This window comes from Primulina eburnea, chromosome 17, assembly GCF_022965805.1.
Source record: "Primulina eburnea isolate SZY01 chromosome 17, ASM2296580v1, whole genome shotgun sequence".
Taxonomy (NCBI): domain Eukaryota; kingdom Viridiplantae; phylum Streptophyta; class Magnoliopsida; order Lamiales; family Gesneriaceae; genus Primulina; species Primulina eburnea.
This window is the reverse complement of record NC_133117.1, coordinates 5,342,899-5,357,339: the sequence shown is the minus strand read 5'-3', so window position 1 is coordinate 5,357,339 and position 14,441 is coordinate 5,342,899. Positions and strand designations below refer to the sequence as shown.

Genomic DNA, 14,441 nt, shown 5'->3' with positions numbered 1-14,441 from the left:
TTCGTACTAAATCCACATCAAGATTGAAAATATAGACAGAAGTTTTGACTTTTGAGGCACTTTTAAATAGGATTTTAATTGAATCTGCTTCTAATTTAAAATGGGCTTTATATGCCAATGTTCTCTCCATATGGGTATACACTAATATACGGGCCAATAAACTATGTTTGCACCTGGGAAAAAAACTGGCCCAAAAACAAATGTTGGGCTAGGTCCACCAAAGCGAGGATAATTTCACCCTGTATGCATAAAATTAAATGTTAAAATTTATAATATTTGTGGTATTTAAAATTTACATTAAAGTATGTAAATTTATATTTCGTTAAATTTCAAATCATTTCATTTAAAATCCGCAAACAAACATAAATATATTTATCCAACGCCGCCCACCGAATTCATGATTCATGTGCTAAAACAAATTGGATACATCGAGTATTCTGATTTATATAATACAGTTTTATGAGTTGAATTTTTTTTTAATGTTTAAATATTATTTTTCACTATAAAAATATCGTTTTTTATTAGTTATATTATGAAAATAATGTGTGTTGATTTGAGTAAAATGTATTACTTTTTATGTCAAAAATATTAATTTTTTATTATAAGTATGCACAGAGTCGACGATAGTCTCATATATATATATAGATATATGATATTGTTGCAATATACTCTCTAATAGGAAATACCAGTACTGCACTACTGCACTAGTCATGACGGCAGTGAATGGAGCTAAAAAATTTGTACATGTGAGGAGATTAAAGTTGACAAAAAGTATATTTATATCTTATCTTATATGTGAGAAATATTTTAACATGGATATATCTACGTGAAACCGTAATTATCGAAATAAAAGAACTAAAAATCCAAAAAAAATTAGATTTCTGGTATGAACCGAGAAATTTCGGCTCAGTTTGCGGTTTGCTGGTTTCAATGAATGGGACAAACCAAATAAACCATTGTCAAAACTGAGATCCTTTAATTTCCTGTACAATATACTTATTATCATCTCACTCTTCGGAGCAAAAAAGTTAAACATCAAATTTTCACTTCATATAAGTGAAAATATAGAAGAAATAAGCGAATTGAAGTTTAATCGAACCGAACTGAACCGAACGTCGGACTTCGGTTTGGTTTATTGATATACCATGTTTACTTTTGGTTGGAACAAAATTTTAAACCGAATCGATATATTATGAATATAAGGCTAGAAAATTTCAGAAAAATATATTTAGTAATTTAATCTTAATTGTGTGAAACTAATATGAGTTTTTTGTATGCACAGATTTTATAGAATAATGTTAAAGGTACAACCAAAATATCGTACAACGATATTTACAACAATTAAATCGTGATATTTTGTTAATATATCGTGATATTTTGCATTGAATTTATCATGAGATGTTGATAAATGGAATTTTTGTATTGAATTTTTTGTGTTGTACATGTAGCATTATTCGATTTTATATTAGATGATGAAAATACGATTAATTAGTACAAAAAGTCACAATTCCTTGTCAAATTTATATACTGAATTCTTGATCCATTAATATTGCTTTTTATGCAATTTTTCAGTTAGCCGATATAAAAGACCAACCAAATTACAAACATAAAAGTGTAATAAACATCATTAGCAACTTAAAACTTTGGGAAAGTTACATTTTCGTCCTTCTCACTTTTTTGGTTCTGTTAATAATAAGTTTGTGTTTTTTTACTTTTTAGTCATGTAACTTGCATTTCTTTTTCATTTTTAGTTCTGTTATGGTGAATTTTTTTTTTCTTATAATTTGTAATTTTTCACTTTTGATCCTATCTTGATCGGAGTTCGTTGTTTTTTCCGATCAAAAAAAGAATTAAAATGAAAAAAAACATAAAAGTTAAATAATCAAAAATGAAAACAATATACGAGTTAGAGTTTTTTGCACGAAACCTACATGTGAAATATCGAAAATACACACTTCTCTCATGTGAAAATTAAATATGCATCTTAGACCTTAATATTTTATAAAAGTTGGATGAATCCCCTTCACAGGCTAGAAATCTGGCAAGTTGAAATATTTTGACAAAACAAATAGAAAAAAAACTCAATTTACTACAAGTCATATTTCGAGCTGATTAGACTAGTTCGGACGTTATCTATGTTAACAAGAGGTTGCCAATTATTGTATATGTGTCATCTATCTCTATCTTACAACGTCTAGTTAGCATAAATAATGTTCGAATTAATCTAGCTGGCTGAAATATGAATTATCGCAAATTGAGTATTTTTTCTAACTGTTTTACTCGCTGGTCTATGAGATATCATCAAAATACTTCAACTCGTCAGATTTTCGGTTGGTGCAAGGAGTGTTCATCCAACTTTTATAAAATTTTAAGGTCTAAGATGCCTATTTTTTTTGTATGGGAGAAGTGTGAATTTCATATATTTCACAGGGGGTTTGGTAAAAAAAATTTGAATTACATGATTATAATTACAAATTCATTTTTTACCTTACTAAAAATTTAAAAAAAAAAAGAAAATTAGAAAAAAAAATGTGATTCTCCCTAAACTTTTACAATAGAAAAGTTACTAGTTAGGCAGAATTCCACTTTGATGAAAGAAATTAATATTATATATGGGCGTGGATTGGGCATTTAGTATATTTTTATATGCTAATAATTCATGCATGATGTCACATTATTAAAATAATAATGTAGCTTAGAATGATACTAGAAATATTAATTGCATAGTGGTCGAAATATAAAATAGAATATGTATTAAAACTGTTCCATTTTGCAAATATCAACTTAATGTTAAGACAACAATTTCTGATAGATTAACAAAAAAAAAAAATTGGTCCTATAGTTGGTCAAATTTTTATAACAATATAATTTTAGATTCTCTTATGCTTTTGATATGTTGATATGATATCGGATAAATGAATCACGTCCAGCGTCTTATCAGTAGTTCGAAAGAAAATGATGTAAAAATACATAAGAAGTTGAGTTATTACACTAAAATAAAAAAGATTAGATACCATTTTTTTCATAGACGTCTAAATTTAATAATATTAACACAAAATATATCATGTTTAAATTCAGAATAGGTATGATGTAATATATATTGTACTAGAAGAGCATAATAAATAAAAAAATTGTGCTTTTATAATGCAAACTAGATAGTACTACATTTGACATACCTTTCTTTGAAGCCTATTTGCTGCAACATCAAGAAACAAAAGGTGTTAAAGAGATAAAGTAGATTCCCACTGCACATGGTAATTATTATTAATATTTTTTTAGCATGTTTATTTTGTCTTGGCTTGCCAATTGGGGCCAACCCATCTTATCTCCATATCACCTTAGACAAACTAAATTCAAAATGAATTATTGATGATAACATTTTAGTACACATATTGTTTGATTTTGTTTGATTTGGTGAGATTCACACATTTCTTTGATGAATTTGGGATGTAGCATGAGTAGGGTTAACACAAAAGGTATTAGAGATAACATATATGTGATTCTGTGTCACGCCCTGGGACGGGATTGATTGACACCGACGTTGCTCTCAAATTTACATTCGAAAACAACAGGCCTCAGAAGTACAAAATTCAGAAAGCAGTCTTTTTATTCATAAATACTGAATATCTCAATGTCTGATACAAACTCAAATGTTTTACAGCGGAAATGTAAAATCGAACATAATACTGTCTTTAACAGATGCAGCGGAATCTAATTACATAAATCAGAACTGAGAAAAATGACAGTCTTCTTCACCACCCCCAGAACTGATGTTGTTCTTCTTTTCTTAACAATTCTTCCCCGCTCTTATTTGAGATGGATTTGGTGGGTGACTGATATAGTTGTCACTCAGTAAGCGGGGACGGGAATAACTCTCAGTTTTCGAAATCATTTTCATACAGAAACAGTAATATTAATAATATACAGAAATTCTTATTTTCATAACAGAAATCAGTATTCGGTATTCGGTATTCGGTAATCAGTAATCAGAAATTTAGCAAGTAAGCACTGAGCATGTTTGTGAATTTCACGGTTAAACTGATATCAATCTCCTATATGTTCTCTCCTCTAAGGGGTGAGGCCAGTAATAAGTAATCAGAATTCAGTAATGTTCAGAATATATATTCCTACCATTAGTTCACTGGGTTTCAGTGCTTCAAAATCAGATATCAGAAATCAAAAATATACTTTGCTTTAAAACAGAAATCATCAAACTGGTTTCAAGATATTTATACATAAGCCCACTTACTGTAATTTGCTAGAGTTTCGGTTGAAGTCTGAAATCTGCTGTTTCTCGCTACTGGATTTTGCATCTTCGAAAAATGCACTCTCTTAGCTCTAATTTCAAGATGATAACCTCAAGATTTGTGTAACCCAATTCAGAGGTTTGAGGGTGATATTTATAGGCAAAATTCTGACTGTTAGCCTTCCAATTAATGGCCATAATCTGACATTAACAACCTTTATTCCATGTTAAATGTTTCAGTTACAAGTCTTAGGCTGAATCAGTAACTGTCCGCTGGAATCTCGCTCTTCTGCTGCTGGATTCTATCTGCTGCTGGATTCTATCTGCTGGAAAATACTATCTTCTGAAATATTAGCTTCTGCTGAAATTTTCATTGCTACTGAATATTGCTAGCTGCAGCTGGAAATTCAGGTTCTCACATTCTGTATATTGGAGTTGGATTCTTTGTTGTGGAGATAAACACATTACGTGGTGCCATGCATTTTTTTTTAGACGAGATCATCAATGGGTTGAGCTCCATATATCGTCAGACGAATTCGAAAATTTGTCTGATTAATATTGAGATAATCGATTTATGATCTTATATGAAGAGGATCCAGATCCATGTATATTGTGTCATATGATATTATTTTATGGATGTTTGTAACGACATTGGAACCAAAATTTTGTGATAAAAATATAAGGAATCCTATATTATTTATTTGAAGTTATATACATAAAAATATATGAATTCGTAAAAAACAAGAGAGTAGGAGAATGAATTAATGATATTACACTCTATTTTATTAAATATATTTTACTTGACTTTTATTTATTTATTTTTTGACAAAATTACCCTCATTCGTTACTCTTTTTTTTTTCCTTTTTTTCTTGATTCGTACTACTATTACTTTCGTTTATTATAAAATGTTGATTAATAGAAATCGGGCTTGTAGCGCAGTGGTCTCACCCTTGTCAGATTAGCTGGCTTTCCGAGTTTGATTCCCCTCCTCGGGTGTGTTGTAATAAAAAACAATGTTGATTTATAAAAAAGTTAACAACAAATTTCATATTTTGAAAGTTAATAATCACTTATATATAAAATATAAAATAAATAAACTACCCTAAAAATATAGGGTATAAAAATTTTGGTTAATTTTTTAAAGTCAAAAAATATTTTATAAGTTTGGGGTATCAAAATTTTTAATTGAACAAGTTGAAAATAAAATGTGAAACAAATAAAAATTCAAAATTAAAATTAAGATCTTATAATATTTCTACAAAATATATAATTCACTCTCTAGTGAGTAAATTCATATTTTTAATAAATTAAAGCTATTATTTTGACTTTTTTTTTTATGTTGATATACACTAGATTTGGTTTAAAAAATAACCACCCATTTAAAACGAATATTTTTAAAAAAATATTTAAATGATAAATTTGATAAATAAGCCTTTATTTTAAGATACTAATATTTGGCAAAAACTTATGTGAGACGGTCTCACGAGTCGTATTTTGTGAGACGGGTCTTTATTTGGATAATCTATGAAAAAGTATTACTTTTTATGCTAAGAGTATTACTTTTTATTGTGAATATCGGTAGGGTTGACCCGTCTCACAGATTAAGATCCGTGAGACGGTCTCACATGAGACCTACTCCTAATATTTTTAAGCTCCGTATATATTTTTATTTGACATTATGATTACTGGAAAGAAATTAACTTTCTATCTTATGAAAAAGTAAGAAAATATGAGATAAATTATTAAAACAAGCAATAAACATCTTTTGATTTGAAAAAAAAAATAATCCATATATTAAGATGGAATAAAAATAGCAATCAATATATTTCATAATATTTTTAATTTGTTTTTATTTTATATTTATGGATATTAAAAAATTTCATGATAATTTTGTCAGTAGTTTTTGGAAATATGTAGTTTTTGGCAAACTAATCTAGGAATTGAGAGTCATTAACAAAATTACTAAGAAACAAACAAAGGTTAATATCATCAATTCATACAACAAAAAGCAAAGAAGTCGTCGTACATTTATAAAACAATGAAGTGTAAATGTCATTTCCCAAGAAAAAAACACAGGCGAATTAGAGCCACTCTGATGACAGTAATCTACATCTATATATGGTAGAATATGATAAAATTAAGAAGAAGAAAGAAAAGTGACATATAGAATTAGGAGTAGGTCTCTTGTGAGACTGTCTCACGAATCTTTATCTGTGAGACGAGCCAGCTATATGGATATTCACAATAAAAAGTAATACCCTTAGTATAGAAAATAATATTTTTTCATGGATGACCCAAATAAGAGATCTGTTTAACAAAATACGATTCGTGAGACGGTCTCATACAAGTTTTTTCCTAGTATCAAAAGTGTAGACCTAGGAATGATATTTTCTTGAAGTGGATGTTAATTTGTGAATCAATAATAGAATGGATGACATTGAAATGATATTTTTGGAGGCAAAGGCCACCAAAACAAACAAGACATAATTCAAAACCCACACAGAAAACAAAACCATTTGGAGCAATGAAAATAGGTGGACCTCCATTATACTAAGATCACTTGTTCAATCAAGGACTGAAGAAAGTGAGTGTAGGAGCATAATCCAATGAGGCCAATGCCATATCTAGTAAGGGGATATTCTGATGCAAGTGTATCTAATGTTACAAATATTTGTTTTGGTATGAGGTGTATATATGGTTTTCTCTAATCGTGAACTATACATATATTTGCGTAATTTTGGATCATCAGATGCAGAGCGAAGAGAATACTCTTATGGTACCCACATTTGTATTATGATTATGAACTATCTCTTCTTTTAGGTACGAGACTCGGATTAATCAATTTGATGAAATAAAATCATGTCGAAAGATAGGTTGGAGAAGAGTTCGATGTTTGACGCAAAATTTACACTATTTTGACATGAACCCTACAAAATAGAGTTATGGTAAAAGATGGTTATGCAGTGGAAGCCACAAATGAAAAAGGCCACTTGTATTGAGCATGATACAAGTAAAAAAGAAGAAGCATATTGGTGATACCCCCACAGAAGCCCGGGTCATGGATGACCCGAGAAACTAAATGGATAGCCCAAAATAGAATCAAATATGCAGATCACTTTTTTTATCAGCCGTGCATGGATTCACCCGAGACATTTCTACCTGGGTAGTCGGGAGCCCGGGCTCTCATACAAGCTCCCCGGAACTTTCTACTCGAGATACCTCGAGAAGCGCACCACACTCGAGTGTATCGGTATGGGCTATCTTATCTGTCAGAACAACATAGGTTTGGCATGTTAAAGAAGCCATCAGAAGCAGGGTATGAGCAGTCGTCTTACCATAGTTAGCGGGTGAGCATTGAAAACAAGGTAATAATGAGATTTCCTCCTATAAATAAATGATATCAATCTCATTTAATTTTGGAACTTCGAATTCTCAAGCATTCACGTATCTCACCACATATACAAGCTATTTCACATTTTTTCTTCACCTGCTAACTTAAGCATCAGAGTGGATATGCCAGGACACTCCTCCGGCGCCCATTCACGAGTTCATCTCATTGTTTGCAGGTCGCGGTAGAAGATCGAGATTACCAAGATATATCATTTCCTTACTATTTTCTTTAAACACTATATCACCATCTATGAATCGCTCTGACTTTTGCTCACCTGATTTATCCAGATAACATCACATATGATGAATTTTAGTGCCATATATAACAAAATAATATTTGTTTTCACTTGAATATTTTCCAAAACAATTGTTTTATGAAAAATGTCAAATACATTTGTCATATTTTTTTTTTAAAAATACACTATATGACTTGATTGTCAAATAAATTTCTCTCTATTTTAGTTTATTTTACAATTTTTTTCAACAATTAATTTTGAATTAAAAAAAAACAAGATATGGGATTCCCATAAATAATTATTGACACACTCGTCATCTACAAATAATTTGTAATATATGAGAGTGACACGACCCTTTATTGTCAAGTTGTTGGGGTCACTGTTTGAACATAAATATTTGTCTTTTAGGACTGTTTTCCTTTGCTTTTTTTTTAACTGATTGTTTTTTCTGAATTACTTTATAGTATTTTGTTTCTCTATGGTCATTGGATGGGAAGAACCAAGATAAAACTAGTCCAAAGACCATCGTTATCTTCTTATATCAGATTCTGTTCTTGTGGTGCTCTGTGAGTGGCAACTAAAATCATGTTTATTTAAAGCACCTTTCTCCCTTTTTTCTTTCAAGGCATCTTTCCAAGGAGTTTGTACCAATGTCAGAGTGGATATATATATGTACACACACGTAAAATATTGTATGAGATCGTTTCACGAGTAAATTTAATGAGATTGATATCCAATCTGACTTATGAAAAATATTGTATAAAAATTTGTATGAGACTGTCTCACGGTCAATTTTGTGATATGTTTATCCAATCCGACTCGATCTATACCATACAAAAATATTACTTTTTATGTTAAAAGTATTATTTTTCACTCTATGTAAGGATCTGCTCGACCTCTTTGAGAAAAAAACATATGACGTCTCATACGAAATTAATGATATTTTAAAATCTTTTAATTTTCAAAACCTTAAGTAAAATCATTGGAAATCGAGCAAATATGTCTGATTTTTACAAATACCTGGTTGTAAAAGATATTTACAAAAATTCCTATGAGACTATCTCACGGTTTATTTTGTAATTCAGATCTCTACTATCCAACCTGATTCATTAAAAAATATTAATTGTTATGTTAAAGTTATTTCTTTTATGATCTGGGTAGATCCATCTCATAGAAGATCGACTAGAATATATTTGATTTAACATAAGGAGCGGTGATTAATGTAATTTATACAAGTTCGCACACATGTATCAGGAAAAAAAATAAAAAAATGTATTGTTCATAAATACAATTGTGATGTCCCACGTCTTAAAAATGAAATATTTAAAATGAGTTTAAAATGGCTTACAATGGACTCTATAGCAACTTGGGTTAATCATTTTCGTAAAGCGAGGACGAATACGAAGTAGTTGCTATAGGGGCTCATTGTGCAGTCACGCAATCGCGGGCCCGGGCTCGGGACGTGACAGAATGATAGCCGGTCACGGGCATGGAACACCGAGAAATAAGTGCTATGCTGGGCAAAGTGCTATGTGCATGAGAGCCACCTCTTGAACATGCGAGGCAAAGTGCTAAATGACGGGAGCCACCTCTTGAACCTGTATGAGCCACCTCTAGATTCTTGGCGCTGGTGGATCGAGGGATCAGGCCGCGAGGGGTGATTGTGATGTCCCACATCTAAAAAATGAAATATTTAAAATGAGTTTAAAATTGCTTACAATGGACTTCTATAGCAACTTGGGTTAATCATTTCGTAAAGTGAGGACGAATACCTATAGTTGCTATAGGAGCCCATTGTACATTCACGCAGTCGCGGGCCCGGGCTCGGGGCGTGACAACAATACAAATACATCGAGCATCCAAAAGACATACGAAGCTAGAACCATCGTCTTCGCAAAGCAAGTTTGAGCCATGTATTATTACCATTGATGGTTAATGGATTTCAAAAGTCCAACATATTGTGCTTTGAATATAACTCTTACATACATGTGAAAACAACATATGATAGATATTATTACAGGAATAAATGTATAATAAAAAAGAAGAAAAGCAAAGATTAGGCCACAGAAAGCATCCTTGATTCAAAGAGGGAACTAGTACAAAGTTACATTCTTTCAGCCACAGATTTGAACTATTATTTCTATGACAAATTTATATGCTAGTCATTGAGGTACCAAATATCAGATTTTGAGCAGCAAATTACACAATCCGAAGATTTTATACCATCTCTGAGACTGATTATCGTTGCATTATCTTGTTTCCACCATGCCAAAGAATCAAGACGACAACATTTTCTGCTCAATCGTTATCCTTCTTGTTGCATACTAACCAGGCATATGCCTTTTATGGCCAGCTTTCCCATCTGACTTCAAGCCGCCACCACTCGATTCTCCTTCTGATGAATTATCCAAGGATTTGGTAAAAGAGCTTGAAAGATCAGCATATAGATCGACGACCCTTCGGATATTATTGTTGAGCTCTCGAATCAAACCTGCATTTCTGCTTAAGTTGTCCGGAATCTTGGACTCGTGATTCTGATTAATCTCATTGATCAGTAGTCCTGTTCTGATCCAATATATTCTGAACCTGAACAAAACTCTTCTGAAAAGTTTGCGAGATCTTGCCATCAAACTGACTGCCATTTACAAGGTGTGGAAATGTATCCCCCTCCATTGTTGTCAAGATTCAACCTTGAACAAACAAGAAACGAATCATATACGGAATAAGAGACCATCGCGAGGCTAAGGAACATAACAAGAAGTGAGCCAATCTCATTACCATTATGTATTTCGATTTTGAAAAATTCCAACCATCTATATACCAAAACTCGAGTCTAACCGTTCTTCGGTTTACATTTAACTTAAACAAAATAGCAACACAAAACAAAAGTATATCAGCGATATAACTGGACTAATTCGACATACACGAAAGCTCCGGCAAGACACAATATCCAAGGACTTCTTTAAAGCAAACAAGAACCAAGTAGCAACTAGCAAGCATCAATGTTTCTATCATTGTATAAATTCACATTTCAACATGATACTAAAAAATTTGGGTATTATTAATGTTGCTAACACTGTTATTCATGGGATCAATTATCATTATCATATAATAATATAAGGCATGATGAGATGTGAAAAGCAGATCCCCATTTCCATAAAAGGCAAGCTTTTTAAAATGTACTCAGAAAAACCCACCTAAAGTTTCAGCTCAGAAATTCAAAACAAAGAATCTGCAAACCCAAAAGAAACCAGTCATTGATGAAGTGCATAAATGATGACAGCTCTCAAAAGGGCATCATTTATAGGAAAATTGAAGCTTCGTACCTACTAATCAACATTAATCTCATCTGAATCATTGAAAAAGAAAACAGCATTCAAGAACATTAACTACCAAATATATTTCCAACAGCAACTCTTTGAACACTTGATGCGGTGGTTTCTGAAAAAAGAAGAAGATTATAGAGATGTAGAAATAAATTGGATTCTTGTCTTAAAAATAAAGAAAGTAAATGGGATTTAAATTGAAAATCTGAAAAAGCCAAAAAAAGGGGGATTCGAAAAGAGGATTCAAATGCTGGAATCGTACACCTCCAAGATTGCAGGTGCAGAGTGGAATATATTGGAATTCCTAAACAAGAAACAAAAAGAACAGAACTGCTCGTGACCCATTATGAATCGAAACCAGGAACCCATAAAAAATATCAAATTACGAACAATTAAACAAAGATAAATTTTTAATCAACAGCTGCTCACGTAAAATCATTATCGCTCTTTTCCACAGACCCGCACAACTACAAAACTGAAGTTCAAAGGATTTATGGCTGGAACTGGTGAAGAATCAAGAAACCCAAAAACCATGGAAGCTGAAAACACTGATTTTTGCAGGAAAAAAACAGCAGAATTCGCTCCCAAAAAAAAAAGACCCAGAAAAACAAAAACCTCCTCAAAATTAACCTCAAAAGAGATTAAATATGTATTTTAGTGTATATACAGACTCCATCATTGTTTGGTTCACTTACCTTGTAGAAGTGGGAGCATTATAATGGCGGAGAGAAAGAGAAGACAGAGATTGACAGAGGTGGAAATGGAATGATCGGCGATTGAATCGAATCTCGCATGAAGAGAAGAAATAGCGAGAGTGACAGAGGTGAGAGAATACGTAGATTTGACAATCACTAAATTCTAAATTATAACCAAGGATTCTTTTTCAACAATTATATTTTATGGTTTTTATTTAATTTATATATATATATATATATATATATTTGTTTTTGTTTTTGATAATTTGTTCTTAGTTCGTGTATTACGACCAATGATATCTTTTATTAAGTAGTGTTCTAAAAAGCCCGTTTAAACGCGCTTAAGTTTGAATTTCGACAAAAAAGTCCCGCTTTGGAGAAAAGCGGAAAAAAACGGTTAAACTGTAGTTTGACTGAATTAAGCGTAATCAAGACGTTTAATTAAGTGTGCTTAAACACACTTAATAACATTTATTTATTTTTAATTTTTTTATTTTGAAGGTATGTCTTTTTATTTTAAAATAATAAATTATGTTTATAATTTAGATGTTTATTTTTGAATTTTAATTATGATTAAGCATGTCTGATAATGATTTGACAAATATTTAGTATTTTTTAATGTGATCTAATTGTAAAAACGAATAAAGATTGCAGAGATTTTTATGTTTTTATAAATATGATAATTAATGCATCATACTTAAATTTATCATATTTATGTATTATTTTATCTATTTATTGGTTTGAGATAATTACAATTATACTAAAAATAAAAACGTTTTTTCACGCTTAAGCATGTGCTAATCTCGTTTAAGCTTGAAAAGCTTGGAGCTCGACATCCACACTTCGGAGCGTTTCACGCTTTTTAGAACATTGCTATTAATTATGAATATGATTGGTTTAAATATATATATCGATTTAGATGTAATAAAAAATCATAAAACTTCATTTCCAAAACACGATCTAGTGTTAAAACAAGTTTTTCTACGTTATTTTTAGAGTTTTGACCCATGAACAACATAGACGAATCCACACTTTTTTAGTCCGATAAATATATAGTGGGTTTCATTAAAAAAAAGAATTCACATGATCGAATGATATTAGCTTGACGCGGAGTAAAACTCATGGAATGACATGAATGAATCTAAGGTAAAATTATAATGCTCGCTTCTACAATACACACACACACAAACCTCTTGTATTTACAATGATTCATTTCTATAATAACAATTACACTTTCATTCTTGTAATAATTTTAATATTATATGAATTGTGACTAATTTTGTTGCAGTTTGAAAATAAAACCTCAATGATAATATAATGCTTCCTCCATTCAAATATATAGATTTTTTTTGTTTCTTCAAACAAAATTTAAAACTATTAGAAAAACAAGGTTTAGATTTTTTTTTTTAATGATTTGTTCTTATTTTATCATTTAAAAACGGTTACATGATATCAAACATTTAGTTAATAAGGATATATTAGTAGTAAAACAAAAGAAAAAATGCTACAAATGTAGAAATTGAATTGTATATTTGTGATAACCGAAAAATTATATAATTCAGATAAATAAAACAATCAAATTTTAATTGGACAATCTAATACAACATTAAAATAAAGAGTATGTACTTGTGAGACGGTCTCACGAATCTTTATATGTGAGACAGATCAACCCTGTCGATATTCACAATAAAAAATAATATTCTTAGCATAAAAAATAATATTTTTTCATGGATGACCCAAATAAGAGATATGTCTCACAAAATTACGACCTGTGAGATCGTTTCACACAAATTTTTGCCTAAAATTAATGGAAACTATAATAGCACATTTAGGTTAATGTTAATGGTTCGAAGCCTGCAGAGGTACATCCAAGGGCCGGAATTTTTTCTGGCCCAATTTTTTTTTTAAATTTTTTTTGTCTCCATGAAGTGGAATCTCAACCATTCATATGGGGTGTGGGCATTGCCCCACACCCAGGATCGAACGAACCCCGTAATAGATCCTTCGACCATAAAATACTATATATAGATCCCTATGTCACGCTGCATTTTATTTTTCATTCTTCGTATAAGAAAGATTGAAAATCATCTTGAAGTTTGTCTAATTTTGTGATTTAGAGTGCTCTTATTAAAAAAAATATTTTTATTTTGGGAGACGATTATCATGTTCCATAAATATTGCGTGTGTGACAAATTCTCATTAAAAGAGAGAGTTAAACTCTAACCTCAAATTACATTAAAAATACCTAACATTTATAAATCATAGAGAAATCAAATGTAGCTATAACAACAGGGGCGGAGCCAGGATTCATAGGTACCTGGGGCTGACTCCGTCTTGTATTAGACAGTAATAGGTTCGGTTAAAATCGAACCGAAGTTTCTTAAAATCGAATTAACCGAACTTTTTTTCGACAAACCAACCCGACCGAACTTTACTACGAAAATCTAACAAACCAAATCGAAAAAAATCGATTATTTCGGTTAGTAACACGATTAATCGAAATTTTAGATTTTTTTTAAATAATCATGTTTTAAATAAAAAAGTACA

General features: G+C 30.9%; 1 pseudogene; it reads right to left on the bottom strand.

Annotated features, from left to right (window-relative positions):
* Positions 1–9,907: 9,907 nt before the first annotated feature.
* On the bottom strand, positions 9,908–12,061 carry LOC140818357 (protein ELF4-LIKE 3-like; annotated as a pseudogene).
* Between the last annotated feature and the right edge of the window lie 2,380 nt (positions 12,062–14,441).